The following is a 25675-nucleotide window of genomic DNA, read 5'->3' on the forward strand; positions in this document are numbered from 1 at the left end:
GGGGTTGGGATGTCTGAGGGCCTGATCACTTAACACGGTGGCTCTAAACCTTTACTGGAATATTGACTCATTTGAAGACATAACAGAAGAAAAATGACTATATGCAATGTCAGAGGGCTCACAGAGACTCTCTTCTAAATTTTACCTTCCGAGTTCAAGGGCCATCTCTCCACATCAATTTCCAGCCCTCCTTCCCAACAGCACAGGAAGCATCTACAATATGGCCAGTAAATTGGATGTATCCTGACCCTAGAATGGCTGACCAGTCTGGTGCTCTTTCAAAGACTTGGAGATGGCCACAGGATTCCATCAGTGCTAAGGGCCAGCAGCTCCCCTAGCTGTCCTTGCCTGGCATTGCTGCTCATTCTCTCACACCTGAAATGTGACAGACCCAAAAGGGATAAATGGATAGCACATAGCAAGGTGCCAGGCTAGAGCAAACACTCAATAAAGGAGGGAATCATTTCAGCTGGGCTTTCTGCCAGCCAACACCTCAGTGCAATGTACAAACTATAGTTTTTGTATCTCCTAATAATCCCCACCACTACTCTGAGGCTCATACTATCCCACTACATCCTCTTCTCTTGCATCTGCACAGCTGCCATGACCAACCTCCAGATCATTCCTCACTGAAGCCTATCGTACCTGGCCCAGTGTTCATTACCAGCCCAGCATTTGCTGTAATCCTGGGTCACCTCAATATCCATGTAAATGACCATCTGACATCCCAGGTTCCCAGGCATCTTGACCATTCCAGTTTTGAAATCTTAACATTCCCAAATTCACTCTCTGATTACAGGTCTCATCCTGTTTTCCAACTACTCAACACCCATCTTGATCGCACTAAGGCCTCTTTTTATTCACAGACTCTGGGCTCACTTCCAACTTTCTTCCATATAATCTGGATTCTCAAATCCATTTCTGTGTAATTCCTCTCTTGTTAGCTGCCCACTCCTCAATCAAGCTAAGTTACAGGCGACCAAATGTTACTTGTGACAATGGCCCAAGATCACTTCATATTTTCCTGAGTTTCTAATCAAGTTTCAAACTAGATTCTCATGATAAGCTCTCCTGTTAATGGCCCCACTCCAGCCTTTTGGCCCGGATATTCCTGAGAGACTCTGGTTTGTCTTCATAATCCTGTCCCTGGTCAGCTTCCTCTCCATCATCTACCTCTACAATTACAAATCTTCAACACTCTTATCAAGTACTCTCTCTTAACTCCTATCCCTATCTCTATGCTCCAATGAAGAGGTAATTCCTTTCATCTAAGGCTAATCCTCCACTCACGTTCTAGAGCCACAGGTTTCACCTTCCCACCTCTACCTGCATCATCTTCCAGGATCTCATTTCATCTATCATCTCTCTCTCCCACATCTATAATGACTCCCTTCTCAGTTCTTCCTGCCCCACAGTCTGCAAGTATACTCAATTTTCTCTCATATTAAAAGGGAACTTATCTGATTCATTGTAGGGCCCTGATGGAATGGTTAACTTGTATTTTAGTTGTCACATCTTCTGATGGAAAGAAGCTTTCTCATGGAGCAATAATGATTAATCACACTAAATAAGAAAAAGGAAATATGAGCCTTTTGAGTGATAAACAGAAAGTGGAGGCCTACCTGTCAATGTAGTAAGGGAATATAGCTGAAGTAAAGTTGAAAGGGGAAAACTGTGAATACCAGCCACAGCAGCAAACCCGAGACAGTGAGGATGAAGTTTTGACCAATGATCACTCTGGTCCTACCCAAGGAGCAACTGGCAGCAATTGTAGCAGCAGCAGCAGCCATGCAACATCTACAAGTAGCCAAGACTAAACTGCAGGCGTAGAGACAGAGTATTTCATGGAAAACACAACATTAAATGACATATACGTAGCACTTGTGCTGCTACTCCCCCTTCTCCCACCCTCAGCAAACATCACTAATTAGTTATAACCCTCTTTCACACTGAGCTGAGACCTAGCTTCAGAATCCTTTTTATAAGACATAATCAAGGCAGGCACTATTAATCAATTGGAGATGGTGTTTGAGATGAAATATATTTGCTATCCTTGCACTACACAGAAAAGTCCTCAGCAAAAGAATTAGAAGATAGGAGTAAGCTTCAGGAGGGAGCATACTGAAGACAGCTTGTTCGTTGTAGGCAACTGGCGGGGACAAGCTGAGCTCATGGAGATCACAGAGCAGGCGCCCAATTAATGTCTGTTGATGATTCATTTTTTCATTCAACAAACATTTAATGAGGCCTACAATGTGCACTGGATTAGGTACTGTGAATACAAAGATGAATAAGGCACCATCCTTGCCCGTAAGGAATTTAGAGTCTGGTAGACGAGAGCCATAGACACGGACAATGATAATACAACCTGATAAGTGCTAGGACACTTAGCAGGTTGTATTATATCCATCCGAGTAGCATTTCTTCAGAAGAGCACAACTCCAGGTTGCTGTTGGATCCATGATGTCCTCCCAGCCACCAGGGCCTGCTGTTGTTTCTGTCATGCGGTGAGTGTCCCAAGAACTAACAATGATAGCTGTAATTTAGAGTGCTTCTAACATACACTTTACAAACATCCTCATGGAAACTCTGAAAATTAATTATCATATTAGATGAGGAAAGTGAGGTTCAATGAGGTTAAGTAACATGCCTTAGATCACACAGCTTAAGCAGTTGAGTCAGGTTTCAAATCCAGTTTTGACCAACTCAAAAGCATTTTTCTACGTTTTTAGGATAACCTTTATTCAGGTGTGACACAACTTTTCACAGCTTTCTATTTGGAAATAAGAGCAAAGGCAACAGATTAGTGACCAGGGCATGGACAAAATTCATCTGGTTTCCCAACCTATTTGGCAAAGAAAAAAAAGAAAGGCAGAGAAGTGAATTCACACTAGCATACCACTGAAAATCCTGAGATCAGTTAGTTTTTCTTTCTTTCTCAAGCTCCAACATCCTCATTGATGATGTAAAAGCACTTCTAGTTTACTATCTCCTTTTAATCCCTGTCATGGTCAATATCATTATCAGTAGCAACTATAGGTGATACAGCATTTAGCATAGTCCAGACCTGTTCTAAGCAATTTATGTAATCCCATTAAATCCTTACACGCCACGCCCCCCACTGCCCCTGCCAATCATTGCAAAAAGATACTATTCCTATTTTACATAAGAGGAAACAAAGTCCCAGAGAGGTGAAAAACCATGCTCAAGACCACACTGGCAAATGGGAGAGCAGATCTGAGCTCAGGGTATCTAGTCCCAAGGCCCAAACTCTCCCAATCTTTCTCCCTACTGCCCTCCAGGATGGCTAGTTACATAAGGTTCACAGAAAATACATAAGGTCAACTTAGAAATAATCTCCCATTAATCAGTCTAGTCAAAGAAAGCCATTTTCTGAATTCCCAGGGTCACTACTCTGAATCTTAAGTGAAGAATTTCCCAAAGAACATTGTGTTTATGTTGCTTTGAGAAAAGAGAAAATAAACAATGGATATGTTTAGATTTTTAATTACTGAATATATTTTTTACTTGGAGCCGTAACCATAGACATTTTTAAACCCCTAAGTAAAATAAAGCAGTTGAGACAATAACAACTAAGGCCATTTCTTCCCTGAGTGGGTTTCAGGTATAAAAGCCTCCACATTTGGAAAAAATACGTTGGGAGACATGACAGTGAGAGCAGGCCTGCTACTGAGGAAGACCAGGAATTTAGTAGTACTATAAGAGGTCTGCAGCTATTCAGACGTCTTCCTGAGAATCAACATTTCTTAAACAGCTGCCACCCAAAAATAAACTTGCAAAATCTGTGCAGCCAAGCCCTGGCCAAGAAGGAACCAACAGCAACACCCATTTAAAGAACAAAAGAGGATCTTTCATCAAGGCCAGGGTGGGGTACGGGGAGGCACATTTGCCGAAGTCTGAAAGCCTTGATTTTTCCCTCTCCACTACCTTAATTTTCACGTTCTATTATTTCTGTTTTTATAACCTCTTATTTAAGAGGTTATCTCCTCTTCTCTACTCCCACTCCTTCTGGCCTTTGATCATTGATCATCTTAACTACTACGGTATCCTTCTAACTGATCTCCCTGTCTAGATTTGAGAATCTTCCAGAACAGATTCCACACTAGTGCGAGAGACCATCAAAAGCATCCCCTTCTTAAAACACTCAAAATGAGATCCAAACTTCACGGCATAGTATATAAGGATCTATTCCCAGTCTACATTTCCAAGCTAATTTCATGAACTACTTGTAGCTCCAATTCAACATTCTGTCTCCAATGTCCATGCTTTTGCTTAGAAAGTCTTTCCCTTTGTTTTCTGCCTAGTCAAACTTTAAGATCAACATAAGTAAGTTCCTCCAACCTCTGGCATCTCCAGACTCAATCAAATGATTTTACTTCTGAACCCCATAGTGCCTGGTACATACCTCCATTGTAGCGCATACCATACTGTTGTAATTATCTGTGTACATGTCGAACTCTCTCACTAGACTGAGAACTCCTTGAGGGCAGGAACTGTGTCTAATTCGTCTCCATATTCCCATCACCCAGCACAGTGCCTGGCAGCTCAAAAGGCAGCACAGAGAAGAAGCTGAAGGTGCAGGAGAGAGAACAATAAAGCAATATTTTTGAGTCGGGGCACAACAAAAATATGCTGAATGAGTTGAAGCTGTAGAAAAACATATTTCAGCTCAATATTGCAGAGGTCTTGAAAGAAGAAACAAGCTGACGCTGGAAGGAGTTTCCCATCACTAAATGCAGCTACTCAGAGGCTAAAAGACCATTTGTTGGATATATTATAAAAGGACTTGAATTAGGGTCAACTTAAAATAAGCTGTTTTGGATATGAGACTGTTTTTTACTTTTCTGGTGAGGAAGACTGTCGCTTAGCGAACATCTGTGCCAATCTTCCTCTATTTTGTACGTGGGAGGCCACCTCAGCATGGCTTGATAAGCAGTGATAGGTCCACCCTGGGATCTGAACCTGAGAACCCTGGGTCAAGGAAACAGAGCGTGAACTTAACCACTACACCACTGGGCCAGCCCCAATATGAGACTTTTAAGGTCTTTCCATCTTTGAGGTTCTAAATCTACAACCTATGCTATAATGTGCTAAAAAGATAGCCATCACTCTGAGCCTGTCACACTCATGAGCAAATGGTGGCTCCCAGAGTTGTGGGCAAGAGCTGAGGTCCCATTGCCATCCATACTAGACTGATAACAAACTTATAATATAACCCATTCTCCAGAGGCCTGCTTCCCAGGCCTGAGCCTGGAGCAGGAAATACTTTAAACGCTTTCAAAGACTCCAAGGACCTCATTACCCACTATCTTCCACAGCCTGCTACCTGAAGCCTTAAATTTTACCTATAAAATAGACACACAGAATCTGTTCTTTCAATTTCACCAGATTTTCATAAGGATAAGAAATAAAACCATGTTTCTGAAAGCCTTCTAAATGATAAAGTGCTACACAAATTTAAGGAATTACTATTGCAAATTAAAGTACATGGGAGGAGAGAGATAAACTAAGTATGCTCTGCCATTAATTAGATGAGTTACTCTAGCAAACTTATTCTACCTCTCTAGGATGTCTCAGAGGGTTGTGGTGACGATTAAATGGGAACATGTGAAATACGCACACAACAAAAAGCAGTTTTATTTGACCTGATTGAGACAGAATCTCAAGAATAAATGTGACCTTTAGGGGCCGGCTCCGTGGCCGGGTGGTTAAGTTCGCGCGCTCCTCTGCGGCAGCCCAGGGTTCGGATCCTGGGCGTGGACATGGCACCGCTCGTCAGGCCACGTTGAGGCGGCATCCCCCATCCCACAACTAGAAGGACCTGCAACTAAGATATACAACTGTGTACAGGGGGGGTTGGGGAGATAAAGCAGAAAAAAAAAAAAAAAAGATTGGCAACAGTTGTTAGCCCAGGTGCCAATCTTTAAAAAAAAAAAAAGTGACCTTCAAGTACATGTAATCCAACCTCTCGTTCCATGCAGGGAGATCCTCAAATTCCATGCCAAAGTGGTCATACAAGCCACCAGGTATCACTTCTGAGTATTTTCATCTTCGGATAGTTCTTAAATCTGCTTCTTTATTAACTAGAACTGCCTTCAAAAGCAGCAAAAAACAACTATCTCCGACTTCATAAGAGATCTGAAAACAGAACATCAAACCTTCCATTTTGGAGGAGTTGTCTCCCACAATCTAAACAGCTCTAATTCCTATGATGCTTCTCATAGGATCTAAGTTCAAATCCCTCTCTGTATCCTGAACGTTCTCTTCTAGCTCTATCTCAGAGAGTTGCTCTTAAAATTGAAAAATCACCAAGTGGAACAGGATTCTTACCTCTCTGATTCTAAGCTTCTGTAGTAAGAACAAAAAGCTAGCTCTGTATTAGAGGGGTTGAAGGTCTTCAATGGGTACATATCCTGTGAACAATGAGCAATGAGTCCCCAGAAGCTTGCAGGATGGAGGAAGCACTTCTAAATGGGAAAGGGGAGGATCAAAGGGATGCTGACAGCACTAAAAATAAATGGCTTACTACGTAATTTCTCTAATATTAGCAATCACCTCTGTACTCACACTAAACAGGGATATGGAACATTATAAATAATGCAGGCTCCTAGGACCATCTGGAAGAAATGGTAATATCATATCCAAAAACTGGATTTTATATAACCTTCTATACTGAAGTCTAGTCCATGCAGATGACATCTTCTGTACTTTCCCCACCAGAATCTCAGTTCCTAAAACATTTGCCTATTTCTTTCAGAAACTATGAAAAAAATATTGAAGAAAATAAGTAGGATACAAACACACACACACATACACAAATACTGAAGACCTGAATAAAAGGAGAAACATACCACATTCATATGTATGAGAAGATTATAAAGATGACAGCTCTCCAAAAATTAATCTATACATTCAATGCCATTCCAATTGCAATTCCAATGGTATTTGTGGTGAGAACTTGACAAGTAGTTTCTAAAGGTCTCCTGGAAGAATAAGTACATGAAAATAAAGAAGTTTAAAAGAAAAAAAAAAGAATGACAGATTTATCTGACCAAAGTTGTTATTAAAAACTAGGCATGTAGGAAAGGACAGCACCCACATTGTCTAATTACAATGCAAAATCACATATATATATATATATATATATATATATATATATATGTAGTTCAAACCAAAAACCTCAATATGAAGCATCACAATAAATAACTACTGGGTCAAAAAAACAAATGTAAATTATAATCAACCATATTTAGCAAACAACAAGACAACAACACTACTTATGAGATTCAGCCAATACAATATATAGCCTTAAGTTCTCTTATAAGACAATGATAAAGAATAACTCTCAATAAACATAACAAACGTAATGAGTGTCAAACAGAGAAGAGAAGGAGACAGAAAGAATATGTGAATAAATAATGGCCCAAAACTTGCCAAATTCGATGAAAAAATATTAATCTATACATGCAAGAAGATCAATGTATGCCAAAAAGGATAAAATCAAAGACATTCAAATCTAGACTCATGATAATCAAACTGTCAAATTGACATCAGAATCTTGAATGCAGCAAGAGAAAAACAACTCATCATGTACAATGGATCATCAATAAGTCAAAGCTGACTTCTCATCATAAACCATAAAGACCAGAAAACAGTGAGATGGTATATTCAAACTACTAAAGGAAAAAGAACATCAACTGAGAATTCTGTATCCAGCAAAACTATCCTTGATAAATGGAGAAACGACATTCTCAGATAAACAAAAATTAAAAGAACTCAGTGCTAGCAGACACGCGCTACAAAAGATACAAAATGGAGCCCTTTAGGCAGAAATAAAAAGACACTAGACGATAACTTGTATACATGAAAAATAAAGAGCACCAGTAAAAGTAACTGCATAAATAAATATAAAGGACAGAAAAAATCTCTTTTTATTTGTAACACTTTTCTTCTCATTTCTTACTTTAAAACAGTAGCATAAAAGAATAACTAGAGAATTGTGTTGATGTGCTTACACTGTACACAGATGTAATTTATACAAGAAAAACAGTGGGAAGGAAACAAAGATATACTGGAGCAAATTTTGTACACAATTGATATTAAGTTCATATTAATTTGAAATCAATTATTTTAAGGTAAGGCGTTAATTGAAATACCAGAACCACCATGAAAAGAATAACTCAAAACAATATAGTAAAAGAAACAAGGAAATTAAAATGGTACTAGAAAATGTTTAACAAAAAAAAAGGTAGTAATAGAGGAAGAAAGGAATAAAAAGACATAAGACACATGGAAAACAAACGGCAAAACAACAGACATCAGTCCTACCTTACCAGTAATTACATTAAACATAAATAACAAATAATCCATCAAAAGGCAGAGTTTGGCAAAACAGATTTAAAAAATACAATCTACCTATATGCTATCTACAAGACATATATTCTAGATTCAAAGACACAAAAAGTTTGTAAGTAAAGGATGGAAAAAGACATACCAAGCAAACAGTAAACAAAAGGCAACTGGGGTAGCTATACAAATAAGAAATAGAATTAAGAAAAGATTGTTACTAGAGATAAATAAGGATATTTTATTATAATCAAAGGATCAATCCATCAAGAAAATATTAAGAGCTGTAAATATATATGCACCCAACAAGTCCACCAAAAATAAGAAAAAATGGCAGAAAGAGAAAAAAATAGATAATTCAGCAATAATACAGTGATGCACCACTTAGCGATGGGGCTATGTTCTGAGAAATGCGTTGTTAGGTGATTTCATCGATGTACAAACATCATAGAGTGTACTTACACAAAACCAGATGATATAGTCTCCTACAAACCTAAGCTATACAGAACTAATCTATTGGGACCACCATTGTATATGTGGTCCACCATAGACCAAAACCTCATTATGTGGTGCATGACTATAGTTGGAGACATTATGCTACACTTTCAATAACAGAACAACTAGGCACAAGATCAATAAGGAAATAGAAGATGAACAACTCTATAAAACCACTTGACCTATTAAACATCTATAGCAACTGCAGAAAAACAACTATAGAATACATATTCTCAAATGCACATGGAACATTTTCCAGGATAGATCATATGCTAAGACACAAAACAAGTTTCAATAAACATAAAGAATTGAAATCATAAAGTATGTTCTCCTATAATGAAATGAAATTAGAAATCAGTAATGATGAAATCTGGGAAATTCGCAAATATGTGGAAATTAAACAACAAACTCCTAAATAACCAACAGGTCAAAAAAGAAATCACAAAGAGAATTAGAAAATACTTTGAATGAAAATGTAAACAGAACATATAAAATTTAGGGGATGCAACAAAAATGGTGCTTAGAAGGAGAATTGTAGCTGCAACTGTCTACATTAAAAATGAAGATCTCAAATCAATAAGCAAAATATCTACCCTAAGAAATTTGAAAAAGAGCAAACTAAACCCAAATGAATCAGGAAGAAGGAAATAATACAAGCTAGGATGGAAATGAGTGAAAGAAAGAATAGAAAAAAATAGAGAAAATCAAGGAAACTAAACTAGTTGTTTTGAAACAATCAAAAAAGAATAGACAAACCTGTAGCTAGACTGACCCAAGAAAAAAAGAGAAAACTCAAAGAAATATGACCAGGAATAAGAGAGGGGACACTATTATTAACCCTACAGGAACAAAAGGAATTACAAGGGAATACTATCAAAAAATGTATGCCACTTAGATATCTTGGATGAAATGGATACTTTACTAGAAAGACACAAACAATCAAATCTGACTCAAGAAGAAAAATCTGAATAGACATATAAAAACAAATTTAATAATTAATCTACAAAATTCCCACCAAGAAAAAGCCCATGAACAGATGATTTCAATGGTGATTCTGTGAAATGTTTAAAGAAGAATTAACACCAATCCTTCACATAATGTTCCAAAAAATATTAGAGGAGGAAATGCTTTCCAACTCATTCTATGAGGACAGTATTAGCCTGATACCAAAACCAAAGATTGAAACAAGAAAACAACAGAGCAAGCTACATTATGAATATAGATGCAAAAATCTCCAATAAAACAATATAAACCAAATCCAGAAACAAATATAAAGAATTATACAACATAACCAAATGGGATTTATCTCAGCAAAGTTGGTTTAATATCTGAAAATCAATGAATTTAATACACCATATTTACAGAATAAAGATTAAACCTCATGATCATATCAACAAATGTAGAAAAATCATTTGACTAATTTCATGCCAACCATTCATGATAGAAAAACAAAAAGCCCTCAACAAATTAGGAACAGAGGGGAACTTTCCACACTTGAAATACAGCACCTATAAAAATTGTACAGCCAACATTGTAATTAATGGTCAAAAACTAAATGTATTTTCCTGAAGACCAGAAACAAGACAAAGAAAACTGCTCTTGCCAATACTGTAAAGGAGATTTTAGCCAGGCTACTTAGGCAGGAAAAAGAAATAAAAATCAATGAGTTTGGAAAGAAAGATGTACAATGATCTGTAATAATAGGGGATATAATCTTATACATAAAAATCCTAAGTAATCCACCAAAAAAACACCCAAATATTAAAACTACTGGAACAAAAAGAAGCAATCTAATGAGTTGTGAAAGGTTGGAAGATACAAGATCAACAGAAAAATAATTTTATTCCTATACACTAGCAATGAATCAAAAATGAAATTGAGAACAATTCTATTTTCAATATCATGAGAAACAGTAAAATACTTGAAATAAATTTTTTAGAAGAAGTACAAGACTTTTTACACTGAAAATTACAAAACAATGTTGAAGGAAATTAAAGAAGACTGAATGGGAAGACAGTCCATGTTAATGGACTGGGAAAATTAATAGTTAAGTGTCAATACTCCACAAAATGATCTACAGATTAAATGTGATCCCTACCAAAATTCCCGATCTTTTTCATGGCAATTAACAAAATGATCCTAAAATTCATATGGAAATTTAAGGGTCTCAGAATAGCCAAAACAATGATGAAAAATAACCAAGTTGGAGGATTCTAGATTTCAAAATTTACTACAATACACACACACTTATTACTACAAAACTTACACACAAAATTTACTACAATACTACCACACAGTCCAAACATAAGGTATAGAGATAAATGAAATAGAATTTAAAGTCTAAAAATAAAACTCCTGCATTTAGAATCAATGAATATTCAATACGAGTGTCAAGATAATTCAATAGGAAGTAATCTTTTCAACAAATGGTGTTGGGACAACTGAAAATCTACCTGAAAAGGATAAAGTTGATCCTTTTATCTCACACCACATACAAAAAGAAATGCCAAACGGATCAGACCTCAATGTAAAAGCAACAACTTAGGTTAGATAATGGTTTCTTTATTACACCAAAATCAAAAGTGACAAAAGGAAAAAAACAGATAAACTGGATTTCAGCAATATTAAAAATGTCTGTGCTGTAAACAATGCCATCAAAAAAGTGAAAAAGCACACAGAATGGAAGAAAGTATTTGCAAATCACATATCCAATAAAGGTCTATTATCCAGTTATATAAAAAACTCTCACAACAAAATGACAAAAAGACATATAAGCCCAATTCTAATGAACAAAGGATATGAATAGATATTTCTCCAAAGAAATACAAATGGCCAGTAAGCATATGAAAAGTTGCTTGACAGAAATACTAGTCAAAACCACAATGAGATACTTCACATCTACTAAAATGGCTAATATAAAAGACAAAAAATAACAAGTGAGAATGGGGTTAAATTGAAATCTTCATACGTTGTTGGTGAGGACATAAAATGGTGCAGCCACTTTCGTAAAGTTTGTCAATTACTCAAAACATTAAAGAGTTGTCATATTACAAAGCATTTCCAATGAGAAGCGTACACCCAAGGAAATGAAAATATGTCCACATGAAAACTTGTACACGAATGTTTATAGCACCACTCTTCATAATGGACAAAAGGTGGAAACCTAAATATCCTTCAACTGATGAATGGATAAACAAAATGAGATTAATCCATAAAGTAGAATATTATTCAGCCATAAAAGGAATGAAGTACTATATATTATAGTATGGATATACCACCCAAACATGCTAAGGGAAAGAAGCCAGACACAAAGGTCACATATTGTACCATTCATAAGAATGTCCAGAATAGACAAACACTGACTAGTGGTTTCCACGGTTGGCGTAAGGGGGAAATGAGGATTGATTGCTAGTGTGTGTGGGACTTCTTTCTGGGGTGATGAAAATGTTTTACAGTAAGACAGTAATTACAGTTGTACAACTCTGTGAATTATACTAAAAACCACTGAACTTTAAAAGTGAACTTGATAGTATATGAATTAAATCACAATTGTTAAATAACAGTTGTTATTTTTTAAAAGAGAACTAACTTACCTTATTTAGAGTCACACTGATTAGCAGGGTTGCTAAGATAGGTGTTCTTGCTATAAAGCATTTAATCTTATTATAGAATTGAGATAACACTTGTTAGCTATAAATCCATTGATAGGTTGCCCCCACATAATGGTTACCAGCATCTTGGCCATGAGTGAAGGTAAAATATTTGTACCAGCAAACTACCCATTATGTGTAGGTGTGACACATAAACATGTAAACAAAGGTAAGAGATAAAGGAATACCACAAGGAGATTAGCCCTACCACTGGCGTATGTTCATCTACTAGGAGATGGAAGTTTTCCAGTGACATCATTAAGTCCAAAGATGATCCTATAATACAGTTGGGCTAAATAAGGATCTAGCAGAGAAGCAGAAGAGGTAAGACTCTGCAATGAACAGCCATGAAAGAGCCTCAAAAACAGAAAGTAGGTACATTTGACCACAGGTAGTGAAAAATCTTAGAACCACATCTACACTACAGAGGGACTGCCTAGCCAACAACTAGACAAAATATAATTTTATTAACAGATAGGAAAATATGACAACTCATTACCAATACAAGGCAGTGAAAAGCCAAAATTTTCGTAATGGTAGAAAAAGTCTAAGATCTACAAAATACATTTGAATCACCTTGGTAACTATGGTGTAGACTAATACTATTCAACAACAGCAAGAGAGAAGCAATGACAACTCACCATGATAAAATTATGGGATACACTTTTTTTTGGTGAGGAAGATTGGCTCTGAGCTAACACCTGTGCCAATCTTCCTCTATTTTGCACGTGGGACACCACCAGAGCATCGCCTGATGAATGGTGTGTAGGTCTGTGCCCGGGATCAAAACCCACGAACCCCAGGCCACCAAAGTGGAGCACACAAACTCAACCACTACACCACTGGGCCGGCCAACCCCTGAGATACACTTTTTGATCAAGTGATTAAGTCAACATGGGCAGTATAACAAATCATGGACCTATGGTTTCATAATATGGCAAGCAACAGTACCTTCAGAACCACTCAACCCATGGTTGGCAGATCCTAATACCTAATGTTCTGCTAATAGATGAAATTCCACGGAGTCAACTAGAGGGGCGATAGAAGGTTTAAATGGTTAATACCATTAGAATATAATCAATCTAAACAGCAACACTGAACTAAAAGTAAACAACGAACAGTTACGCACGTAAAGCAATATAATGTGCTGAGCAACCCAGGTGACAACACTCAAGTGGACCACCTAAAAAAGTTTTGCCATGAAAAGAAAAAATTAAAACCAAAAGTGAGATGCAGCTCAAAGTACTGTTAAGCAAGCAATATGGTTGCTTGAGAATATCAGCAAAATTAAAACACCACTTGTCACCGCATCGTAAGTATGGACAGTAGATAATTTAAAAAAATTAGAAAATAGGGCACAACTATAGCAATAGTCTATTAACACATTCTACGCTTTTTAGTACCCAGGTCAGCTTATCTTAGGGCACGCGCTTACTGGAGCAATACTACATTTAACAAAAATCAGCTGAAGTTATTGCAACAAAAGTATATAAAATAACAATACTTAGAAATTTTGGAATAGTACGTTGAGCCTTTAACAATATACTCCCTCAGACATTTTTCATATATGAAGTAACACACTCCTGTGAGATTGACTGTTTTTAGGAGAAACACGATCTTTGGTACTTGATGTAAATAAGTCACCTGTACAGTTTTAATTTGGTAGTGAAATTTTTAAATTGCTAGTGATAAACCAGATTGATGAAGCTAATAGGCAGGGATATCAAATTGTACATCGGCACTACACTACACGCAAACATCAGTTTATGAGCCAGAACCCGTAACAGGACAATATCAAGACATTAAACAAGCACCCTTGAAATTTTTCAAATGTATTTTTTGGCTCACTAGCAGTCATCAGGTTACTGCAATAATATTCTATCAGAACCAAATTTGTGATGCAAGCAATGCAACATCATTCCAAAGGGGCAATGCGTTGTGGACTAATGCGGTACTACAGAATATCAGGAAGATTATTCTTTGTGTCCACAAGGCGGCAACAAACCTTAAAATACTTCCTCACAATGAAAGACAAAAAAAATCTCCAGAAATTTGGGGTCAGAAGCCTAAAATTACAGGACAGTAGCCACTATAATATACGTAATAACTAAACCGACCTCCTTTAAAAATGCCAGTCACCTCAGTGAATGTGGAGATAAAATTAACATTAGAAGCAAATAATCAGCTTTTATCAAAACAAACATTTTTGGTTCTTTAGTAAGATCAGATTGTAACCTTGCTGTTTCCTCTGACCAAATTTCTGGTAAGAGTGGTAACAGAGAGAAAAGGCATCATATTTAGAGTAAACTGAGTAATGCAAGGTGTCCACTGTTTGCTTTTTGTCCACTAAACTGCAATCTGGAGGAACTTTTCTTGGAGTTTTTAAGAGTGAAAACCCCACTCTTACGCTACTGAGGACCTACAGTAACTGGCAAGACTAGTTTACATATCACATAACCAAAGTGAGGTATAAACAAGGAAAGCATACTACCAACCACCTATACCTAAACCTACAACAGCTGAGAATCACAATGCCTTGAAGAACCTTATATTATTGTTGTCTTCCTACCACTGGAGCATCAAATTGGGAGTAATAATCCCTAAAGGGAAATATGCAACCCACACCACTAACCGAAAATTAAGTACTAGTGAATTTCCACAATCACTGCTTATTGTCCACAGGAATGCACAAAACTTAGAGGTACACTGTGAATGGATAAGACACTACACATACCAGTAAATAGCCTTATTAATACCTTTAACAACTGAAAAACACAAACTATTGGCCTTGAAAATCCTACCAGAGTACCATTAAAATTATTTAAATGTCTAGTAACAAAAGACGATCAAAAGTCCTACAATATATTAGTGACTCAGAATGGAGGGATCAGACGGTAATGCTACTGGAAAATTGGGGAGCAATTTCTATGTACTTATTTTGAAAGGGTGCTGCCATGTGGACAAATGAGGTACTACATAAAAGCTATTGTGATGGTTATCTTGTGTTCACAACTCAGTGTCAAATTCCTACCAATCTCAGTATTTCTGTTTATGTACCAGAAGAGTTAAAATGCACTGCAAGAGCCGGCCCAGTGGTGCAGTGGTTAAGTCCGTGCACTCTGCTTCAGGGGCCAGGGGTTCACAGGTTCAGATCCTGGGTGCGGACCTACACACTGCTCATCAAGCCATGCTGTGGCGGCATCCCACATACAAAATAGAGGAAGACTGGCACAGATGTTAGCTTAGGGACAATCTTCCTCAAGAAAAAAAATATAAATAAACAGGAAGATTGGCAACAGTTAGCTCAGAGCCAATCTTCCTCACCAAGAAAAAAGAAAATTGCACCACAGATGGCACTAATTTCCTAATTCATGTGAACTGCAAATCAATAAATTCCCAAAGGGCGATGATGCATGTACCGATTTGGTAACATACGATTTTGGATCAGCTCCAATTTGTCTGCAGTTCAGTAACAAATCTGAGAAGGCTCAATACATTCCAACCTATGAAAACTCCAGACTATTATACATAGAGCTAATAAGCAGTGGCACTAAAGATGAAACAATGGTCATAAGACAATATTGGAGCCAGGAGAATCAGGCATACATTTATGACTAAATTTACCTATATACTTTGACCCGTCAAAGGTCCTTCAAAACCAAACTTAGATTGCAAACTCTGCACTTGGTGAACAGCGACGCCATGTGGACAAACTTAGAACAAAATTACCAAATAATTACCTGAAACAGCGCCAAATCTAAAATTTAGAAATATGCCAGGATAAACACTACCAATACAGGGGAGGGAAGTGTTGTAAAACTACTTGCAAATGGCAGTGGTGATAAATACGTTCATGAAACATTCAGGATAAAAGCATATATATCCCTAAATTTAATGTAAAATTGTTACTCCATCAAATGCCTTTACTACTAAATTGCTGGTATCCAATGCTTCAAGTAGTGCATTATTAGGACTTTTCTACTAATTCATCTAATAAAGGATGACGCCATGGGAACAAATGAAATACTACACAAGATCCGTGGTAATGGATCTTTTTCTCCAACACAGCACCAAAGTTGGTTAAGACACGTGAAAGATATGATGGGCAGTGGGATCCTACTGAACGTTGCCAAAAGTGCACATGCAAATGACTCCCCCAAAATACTCCAGTCCCTAAGGATTTGCAAATAAATTACACCGAATTTTATTTTTAAAACCTTAAAAAAAGAATCAAGAATCAAGGGATCATAATGAAAATGCAATTGGAAAATATCAAGAAGTTGGCATGTAACGTCACCTCTAAAGGGGCAACGCAGAGTAGACAATTGGAAAATTCCATAAATCCGTAGTTATTTGTAAGCCACTAGGCAGCATCAATAAAAGGTAGGTGACCAAAATTCTAAGCATGACATTAGTAACAAGACAATGTGAAGACATAAATACGGACTAGTACAGCTATCGAGGTTTGCAGTATGTGTTCTATTGCCAGATCAAATTTCCCACAGAAAATTGGTATTTGATAGCAAATGGCTACTTTATCACACTACAGATTTGTCAGTGGCTCAGGATTTCAAAAATGGGTGCCAAATCTGTAATTTTATTGGGTAGCTGATTGTACTGCCTATTTGTACAGAATGGAAATAACTAGGAAATAGCTGGATTTCTACGTGAAATTAAACATTGCATCTAAAAACATAGTGCAACTAGTGTTATCACTGCGTATGTGTATATGTGAGCATGAATAGATAGTTCCTTCAAAGGCCCTTAAGATGTATTTTTTTTGTTGTTAGTAAAACTTTAATAGGTCCAAACTTTGGAACAGAGAGCTCTGCACCAGAGATTTCCAAAAGACAAAGCCATGCAATTACATACGAAAGATTTCCTTGCTTCTCATTTGTCCATAGAGAAACCAAAACTGGAAATTCATTACAACCATACGCATGGAAAAATCATCCATTTGCTGAGTTTAGCTGCCATTTGAGTGTCAAATCTTATCTGAAGAACGAACTAAGCTAGAAAAACAGAGTAGAGCCATGTCTAAGATGTTTATCCTCCCCATTTCAGGACAGCAGGTCTCCAGCAGTGCCTGTCAGCAACGCAACAACAAAGCAGTGTCTACAGGAGCGTACTTAAGAGGGGCAGATGGACAATCAGAAGGCATCAACACACTTTAAAGAAACCAAATACTCCAAAGGCATTTATTGAAAAACTGCTAAGAAGGCTTAGCTGCACTAATGTATGGTATTGTCTGTAACATTAACTCTATGAAAATTTAAGCAATATGTCCTAGGCAGCAGAATGCTTGAAAGGAATAGTAACAGCTACTAATAGTAATAGACATGAACCAGGAAAATACAACCCAGCCCATCAAGGGATAGTTGAGAACCACAGCATTTAGAAGAACCCGAGCTGGGTAAGACAAACAAGTGCTAGCGCTATACTAACACAGCTTCTTGTCCACTTGCAGGGAAACTATCCTTAAAACCAACGGGTGGAGATTATATTGTAAATATATGGTTCCCAAAGAGCAGGGGCACCACACGTGACAAAACTATATCAGAACATTTTCAAATAGCAAATACATTGACGACAGGCACTAATACTAATTAGGCATTAAAGAATTTCACTACCTAAAAGATTGTGGCGTATTTGTTGATAGTGATGGCAAGCTCCCATCTGAATTTTGCCTCCTAGTTCACTTTAGGGTACACTTTATCAATGTTGTCATTAGGCAATCGACTTCTTAGTATTGGGCTGCTTGATGGAAGGTACTCCACAATGTGCTGAGAGGTCCTCGAAAGGGCCTTTGTATGGATGGTGTCTAGGACAGACCACAGGGAGACATATGTGTCTCTAGTTCACGAGCTCTAGTGCAAGGTGGGGGGAGAGGGGGAGCAAGGAAAGTGAACTAACCTTAACTTCCAAGGATGAGAAATCTTCTGTGCCAAGAAATCTTCTGTACTGTAGCATGAGGCTCCTTCGAATCACTGTAACAGCCACGCAGGAAGTGTATTCATGAAATTCATGAATCCCACCCATACTCCAAGGACATGGTAAAAAGTATTTATTCCTCCCCTCTTGTGGAAAGTTTGCCAGTTTGTAGTTCCCCACATAAAACCAGATGCTTTTCACTTAAAAATGTCATTTTTTTGTGCTGGAGTCTGAAACTGACAATTCAGAAGATGGTTTTATTCCCACCTCTGCCAGTATGTCACTTTTACAGCTTAAAATAAACCAAATCTTTCCTTTCTTGGCCACTTTTAACATGTGATTGATGGTGAGATGTGAACCAGAAAGGGCAAAGGAAGTCTTCAGGGCCCTTTTAAAAACTAAGCACCTCATCCAAAGGACAGATAACTCAATATAGGGTACTGAATACAAGGTACAGTGGCCTTTCTGGCTGGCAGTGATCAAAGATTACCTTTATCAATGTTTGTGGGTATCACACAGCTCTTTGGGCTAAGTGTACCACAAACAAAAGGCATCAGGCTCATTCCTCCTCCCGATGAAAGCAAGGGGTAGTCTTTCTTTTCTTCATGGCAAACCTGTCCTGGGTTACCCTTGAGGTCAATGTCTACAATCATCCTTCTGGCTACAAACCATCTCACTACACCCTTTACCAGAAGCTCTAGTCCTAACATAAGGCATGGGATTTCTTCAGTCTTTTATTTTGGAGTCTCATCCAAGACCTCCTAACTCTAGAGCACATGCCGCACTGCTGCACTTAGTTAAAAGGCAACAGGGCAGTGAGTCCCCAAGATGAACACCAAGAGTTCAGCACAGCAGAATCTGTCTGGACAGCTTTCTGGTCCTGATAAGCAGAAGCCAGTGAAAAGTACAGCTAAGCCAGAGACATCCCATCCCAAAGGACAGCTGGTATTTCACCAACACATATGATAGGAGACCCTTCAGGGGACCCAGGATCTTGCCTATATGGCATACTATTCCGTGGGGAACAAATGTTCGGTGTTGGTTCCTATCGTCTTATAGAGGCATTCTCATCTTCAAAGAAATCTGGCTTCCTGTATTAGGTGAACATAGTTCCAATATTAACTAAAATTTCTCAAAAAATTAACTTCTCTTAACCTTATCCTCAAGTGTAAAACATGGAAACTAAGAAGCACTTAAAGTCAAGTTACTGAAACAGATGGACTACAATCTAATGTTTGTAGTTATATTTATTACTTAAATGTCCTGTACTTACCAGACAGTAAGATTCTTTGAGGCATGTGAAATCCACAAAAAATCTTTTAAGACCTTAACACACCCTAATCCCCACTGCAGTCCCTCCCCCGTCAACCCTCAAATTGAACACAGCGGTAGGTACTCAGGAAACACTGGTAAGACACAGGCTGGTCCATCAATCCCATAAGGTATGAGAAGCCAGGGAAAGGGTGGAGAGGTCACTTAGATATAATAATGGAGGCATCTCAAGTTAGGACTTCTATATAAATACGATGGTCCATGAACTCAATTTTCAACATACTGAGTAGTCTGGGAGTGAAACAGAGAAATGGCAAAGGACTATTTTTCAAAGTCATTGCTAATAACTACAGTGCCTGCTGACAGGGCTGGGTAATAGAGCTGCAGCCAGCCCCGAATTTGGGGGTACTTGTTAGATGACAAAAATCTGTGTCCCCTGATTCCTACAGGATAAGCACCCTTCCCTCCACGAGGTCCCAAACACCTTCTCTGTTGCTCTCCATCAGTCTGACACCACATCCCCATACCACAAGAAACTACCCTTCCCCACTGCTTTGGTGGCCTAAATGACAGCCAGGAGTGGTCCCTCTCCCAGTGCTTGAACTCATCCAGAGCACACACAATCGCCGACCCTCAAAATACACAGAATCAGAGGCAGCATTAAGGGGACACAGGTGGGGCTGCGCCTTGCCCAGGAGATGGGGTGATGTGAAGAAGGCTGCTGAGACGACATTTCTTCTTGGACTGAGGCTTGATTTCTTCGAAATACTATGCAGTCTTTTCTTCCTTGAAACAGATTCCAAATGGATCCTCCATCCCTTTCCCTCTTGTCCCAAGCCCTCAGGGCCCACATTCCCTACTCAGTAACTCTCAAACAGAATTCCTAATAGCATCAACCTGTATGACAGGAAATGTTGAGCAGCTATCCAAAATCCCACACCTACCCCCTATTTCCCTCTTGTTTTTTTAATACATGAGAAGCCAAGACTCTAAAACCCCTAAATTATCAAAAGCAAAAGTACTGGAAGGGCTCATGTGGTTTGCTTGGGATTTCAATCTAGCCCGAGGAAAGCTGGACAAGTTGCCCCACATCCAACTGCAGATCTCAGTGTTCACACGTAAAAACTGATGGGGCCTAAGGCAATTATCTATCCAATTCTAATACTCTATAGAATATGGACTTGTATTCCTTCTCTCAAACCACACACTCCTTACCTTCAGGCTAGGGAGGGGTACTGTCTAACCCAGAACAGCTCTGGTGGTAGCAGTGGCCTCAAAGGACTTGGATCAATTTCAACCATCTTCTGAGATGCACCAGTTCTTCTGAAGCTGCAGCAGGATATCGAATATGGGAAAGTCTAATTATGCCAAATGAGCCCTTGTCCTACCACCCTGCTCCTTGGAGCTGTAAGGCACCTCCCAGATTCCGCCAAAAGCTAACTTACAACCGGTTTGGTGTGAGGGGACATTGGGCATCCAGTGGCTGGGTAAATGTAAGTGATTATAGTTCCTGGTACTTGGCATTCCTCAGGGCCAGGGTGAGACAAGGTGACTTTCTGGACAGATTAACCTAATTCATAGGCACTGTGAAATGACAGATTACTGGAGATGTGGTGCGAGGCTAAAGACAAATGGAGGAAACCTACAAAGGGCTCCCTAAATCACTCTACTCACCTTCTCAGTAGGTCAGCTCAAAAATTCCTGCTGTTGTAAACAATTCACTTACTTAACAGCCAAGCTGCTATTAAACTACAGCTGAGTCACTTGGGGGTAAAGCCTCACAGGCAGAAGCAGGAAGGCAAGGCACAGAACACAAGCCAGCGTCTAAAAACAGAAGCCTTCAACAAGTAAGCCCACCACACTCAACCACCAGTTAAGAGATAAAAGAAGTCTTCAAATGAGACAGGTGAAAGGATGGACATAGACACCAAGGGACATATAAGTCATTCTTAAAAGACTCCATAAAACTCCTCAGTTGTCTAATTCCAGACATGGACCCCAAAAAGCCAGCACAAGAAGCACCTTGAGCCATCTACAAACTATAGCTCAGTCACTGACACTCCCAAGATCCCAGGAAACCATGGTCCCCACTCCCAACACACTTATATTCATTCCAAAGATAAATGACCCCACACACTCACTCCCATCAATTTGCTGAGAATTTTATGAGGATTTCTTTATTGTATAAGTCTACCAGCTTTTCTAGGCAGGTGGTTAAACTCTAAATATGAAGGATTTGAGAAGGAGGAGGTGAGAAGGAAGATTATTTAAAAAAAATAAAAACAAAAAGAGTATTAGACTCAAAGTAGATAGATGAAAGGGGGCAAGATGGGATAATAACTGCATGTGTCAGGCAAAGGAGAATAAAACAGGAATATATAAGGGGCCTTACATGTAAGGAAGGGGCTAAGAGTGTGGACCCTGCAGTACGATCACCTGGGTACAAATCCCTGCTCTGCAAATGACTTGCTGTGTGACTTTTGACAAGTCACGTAGACTGTCTAAGCTGCTTCAATCTTCCCACCTGTAAAATGTGGACAATAATACTCACAGCACCTAAAGGAAAGGGTTACTGTCAGCACTAACTGCTTTAACATATGAACAGGGCGTGACACACAGTAACTCTCCAATAAATGTTAGCTGCTTCTGAATCTGAGGTCCAGCAATCTGGGCCTATTGGTCACTGTGCTTTGTTGTTTCAGCCCTGATAGAGGGATGCTATTCTCATAGGGCCACGTTGCCAGGTAAGAAACTGGATTCAGTATTGTGCCAGGTATAAGGACTTATGCACACTACAACTGAAGTGACTCGCGCATACATGAATTAAGTGCATTTAACTTAAACCTGAAAAAACTTAAGGAGCTAGAAATTCAGAAACTTCAAGACCAAGTCAAGGCGGAGAGCCAATAAACAGCAAAAAAATGCTTCCCAATTCCAAAGGAGTCCCTAGAAAAGGAGCAAAGCCTGATTTTCAAAAAGGTTGCAGTCAACACTGGAGATGCAGGTGGGACACCCAAAGCCCACTCCCTCCGACCCTGTCAAAGCAGGTCTCTGTCAGGGCAGCGAGCGCTAACAGCCCCAACCACTGCTGCAGGAGTAGCTCTGAAGAACAGATGCTGCTCAGTTCTCCCTCTGTGCACAGCCATTTTCTTTCCTATTAAAAAAATACATATATTTAGAAAAAAACTGTCCTGTTAGGGGAGGCTAACTGCACTTCAGTTGAATCGAATGCTTAACTGCTGAGGAACCACACATATGCCCCAGAGAAATATATAAGTGATTACGGGTCATCTGCTGCCAGGCAAGTATTGGAAAATTTTCGTATGTGTGAAGGTCAGCCATGCTTTTCTTCCTTTGACATGTATGAGTTAAATGAATCCTAAACAATGCAAAGCTTTCCTTGGAATGTAAAATGCCATGAATTGAGCCTTCAAATTTAAACTGCAACTTAAAAGCATTCTGATTTTGTTAAAATTATTTTCTTCCCAATTCACACTTTGATTATCTGCACAATGTAGATGACATTAACACCAATTATAATTAACTCATTAGAGGATGCAGGGAAGAGAATATCTGTAAGGCTCATGGTAGATAATAATTAATAGGAACACAGATATAAGACAGTCAGTCGTGGCACAGTAAAGCTATGTTATTAATGAGTTTTCTTTAAAATCAACCAATTGGACAATGCATTACAGTTTAGAACTTATTCTATAGTTTATATGAATACAATTTTTCCCCTCTTACAGAGACAGTCCTCTTCCCAGCAACATTACGGCCTATGTGATGGAATGATTCCCCACCTGACTTAACTCTACAATCATCAGTGGATGAGATTGGAAGTCAAACAGAGGCTGAAGACCTGAAGGCAGCAGGGCCTTAATTTCCAAAGCTGAACCTGGAAAGAAACATCTGTGGCAAGAGTTGACTTGGTGGCAGGTTGGCTCCCAGGAATCTCTCTGCCCCGGAAGCCAGAGAAAGGTACCAAAAGGCAGTTCTCTACTTGGGAAGCCAATGCAGTACTTTGGAACAAGTCTCATTCTAAAGGGCTTCTTCCACGGAGTGTGGTTAAGTTGCAAAAACATGTGTATAACAAGGTTGTTAGGATGGAGACATCACAAGAGGAAATACCAGTGAGGTGAAGGGTAATTAGGAAAGTCCAAAGATGACACTATAGTATCCTGAGGCAATTAAGAGCTTAGGCTCGTGCATCATAACAGATGGGTTCAATAAGGGAGTCTACAATTTATTGGCTGGCCGTTCTTGGGTGAGTTCTGAACTTCTATTGGTTTGATAACCTGTCTTTGAAACAAAATAAAAACAATACTAACATCAGAGTTGGTGAGATTATTATATCAAGTATAAGCGATTAAAACAATTCTACGTTTAGCGATCTCTAAAACGAAACAACCTTGGGAGGAAATGGCCTTTATTAAAAGTCATTTCTGTACAGCTCGTTGTGTCTGCCATGTTTGAAAACCATGAAGACGAGGGTCCCATCCAGGTGTTCTACTGGAAAGGCATCCCCATTCATCCTGACACACCTATCCTATAAAGTCTTCTGACTGTTTCTACTTTGCTGGTCCAGCATTCAAATTTTTTTTAAAAAAAGCAATTCTTAAAAAGTTCCTGATCTTCCTAGGAACACAGTCACCACTGGACATTGAAAAGGACCTCATTTATACCTCCAACTACAGCATCATTTATAAAGATAATTAGAGCCTACAGAGCAGAGACCCTGGGGCTGAATTGCTTGACTCACTCTGTGACATTTGGGGGCAATGGTACTGAGTGTAACTGACCTCAAATACCCCATCTAAAAAAAATAGGGGATAATATTAGAATTTACTTCCTGAGCACTAAAACTGAGTTAATGCTCACGCAGAACAGTGTGTAACACTTACTATATGCTCAGTTAATGTGAACTATTGTTATCAAAAGTTATAAAAAAAGGAATATTGTATAAAACAGACTGCTGTCTGCAATAGAACAAACAGGTAAGGGATGATTAAGAGGTATTTAAATGAGGAGGAATAGTTGTATTTGGTAGAAAAGTGCTGGGAAAACAGATTTAACGGGTAAAATAATCTTGCAACCGTTGAAAGTATATCATTTGGTGACAGAGAAAGTAACAGAGCCATTTCATAACATAGGGCTGAAAGAGGAAGGCTAAGAATGGTGAGTAACAGCTGGGCACAGGAAGATCATGTTTGTCAGACGTGAGAATGAACTAAGTGTGAAGAGGTATAGGGATATATAAACAATACCTGCATCTTAAATGTGGGTCTAATTACTTTACACTTGACTTTGATCATCAATTAATCAAGAGATGCAAAACAGACAAAAAACAATAATTGGGTCTCTAACAAGTTTATAATAAATCATCAGGGAGATATACCTACAAAGATATTTCCATAAGTATATCTAATTTTATGTTCTAATTTTATTTTTTAAAACTTAAAATAATCCTAATGTTTAAAAAAGAGGTAAATGTTATACAAAATAATCATGGTCCAAATGAGAGATTTGTATGCATTCATATTTAATGATAGGAAAATGTTCCTGTTAACTTAAGAGCCATCTAAAAATATTACCAATATACATACACATACTAGAAAGAAATGTACCCAAAATCTGAGTGGTTTGTTCTTTTTTTAACTGTGCTATACTTTATTTCAAATTTTTTACAATGAATACCTATGCCTTTTATAATGTTTTTATACATTGTATAATGGGGGAAGAAAACAATTCTTTGAGTGATAGGTATCAATTTGAACTTATTCCTCCCTAGAGAAACTGACTAAAGGCCCTCAGAAAATACGAAGGGAATAGGAAGGAAAAAATGAAAAAGAACAGATGTTCAGGAAGCGGATAATAATTCTACACAACATCCTATGACCTACATTAAAAACAATAGCTAAAAGAGTATTTTTTAAATCACAGAGAACTATATACCCAAT

At 38.3% G+C, this 25675-nt stretch overlaps 1 non-coding gene across 50 annotated transcripts in view; it reads right to left on the reverse strand.

The window, feature by feature from the left end:
* Positions 1-25675, reverse strand: part of LOC103543947 (uncharacterized) — an 85089-nt gene that overhangs the window by 12678 nt on the left and 46736 nt on the right. For 17 of the 50 annotated variants that reach the window (XR_011536147.1, XR_011536145.1, XR_011536152.1 and 14 more), the window contains 2 exons: positions 6873-7004; positions 4427-4590 (listed from right to left, as the gene is read on the reverse strand). The exons of 11 other annotated variants lie outside the window; for them this stretch is intronic. This is a non-coding gene — a transcript (uncharacterized protein). Of the gene's footprint in view, positions 1-145; positions 4591-6872; positions 7005-18142; positions 18334-18425; positions 18500-20930; positions 21045-25675 lie in introns of those variants that run through there. 22 more of the 50 variants (XR_011536138.1, XR_011536136.1, XR_011536137.1 and 19 more) reach the window with 7 other exon arrangements.

Source organism: Equus przewalskii, chromosome X (assembly GCF_037783145.1).
Source record: "Equus przewalskii isolate Varuska chromosome X, EquPr2, whole genome shotgun sequence".
Lineage (NCBI taxonomy): Eukaryota > Metazoa > Chordata > Mammalia > Perissodactyla > Equidae > Equus > Equus przewalskii.